The following is a 1,253-nucleotide window of genomic DNA, read 5'->3' on the forward strand; positions in this document are numbered from 1 at the left end:
TATCAGTCTATGCACACTTTATAATGGCCATTTTTAATAAAACAACAATAACAAAAAAAGACAGCAACAGCAACAACAAAAACAACAACAACAATAAAGCTAGTAATAATAATAGTAATAATAATAGTTATAATGTCATCAATAGTAGTAATATTGGTATAATAATAGTAATGATATAATAATAATAATAATGATAATGATAATCATAAAAATAAAACAATAATAATAATTATCATTATAGTAATAATAATGATAATAATAATAATAATAATAATAATAATAATAATAATAATAATAATAATAATAATAATAATAATAATAATTAGTTTAATAATAATAATAATAATAATTATTATTATTATTATTATTATTATTATTATTATTATTATTATTATTATAATACTTATGATAACAATATTAATATCAATTAAAATAATCGTGATAATGATAATGATTCATCAATTAAGACAAACAATGTGAGTCTACCACACACACACACACACACACAAGCTAAGCAGATACAGAGGCCACACCCCCTGCCTCCTGCCTCGTCTCGGCGGGGCAGCTGATTGGTTCCCTCACAATAGCCTTGCCACTTCCCGGTATTTTTCATGTTTAAGTTACTTCCAATAACACTGTCAATTATTATCCTAGTCCTGAAATGACTTCTTAACACATCAGTAGGAGAACAATGATGATATGGAAGTAATGACTCTTCAAAAGAATAGGTGAAACAAATGTACAAATTATTCATGGACAAACGGCTCTTTACATGATAAAACAGCCTTCCTAACCATATTCTTAGTTAAGGCGATTTATCAACTCAGGAATTTTAATAGGTAAATATGAAAGTCCTGAAAAAAGATGCCAGATATCACTTTTATTATAGATATAGGTTAAAAATTGCTTTAAGTAGTGAGCCGACTGTACTACATTATCCCATTCACAGGGCCGTCAACGCCCCACAACTCTGATGCGCGTTGACAGTCAGCTTTTATCATAGTTTACGTCAATGTATCAATGCAAGGCTTCACTGAAAATTAGATTACCATTAATGAATAGTGATGGATAAACTTTGGCATTTAGCTCTGTGTGTGTGTGTGTGTGTGTGTGTGTGTGTGTGTGTGTAGGGTGAGTTTTTACAAATATCAAGGGTCGGCCTTACTGTATTCCGGTAATGCATTAAGGCCAACACACTTGCCACTAACGCTGCCTCATGACACACGGGAACACAATGGAGGAGAAAACCACAG

Source organism: Portunus trituberculatus, chromosome 23 (assembly GCF_017591435.1).
Source record: "Portunus trituberculatus isolate SZX2019 chromosome 23, ASM1759143v1, whole genome shotgun sequence".
In the NCBI taxonomy this organism is placed as follows: Eukaryota; Metazoa; Arthropoda; class Malacostraca; order Decapoda; family Portunidae; genus Portunus; species Portunus trituberculatus.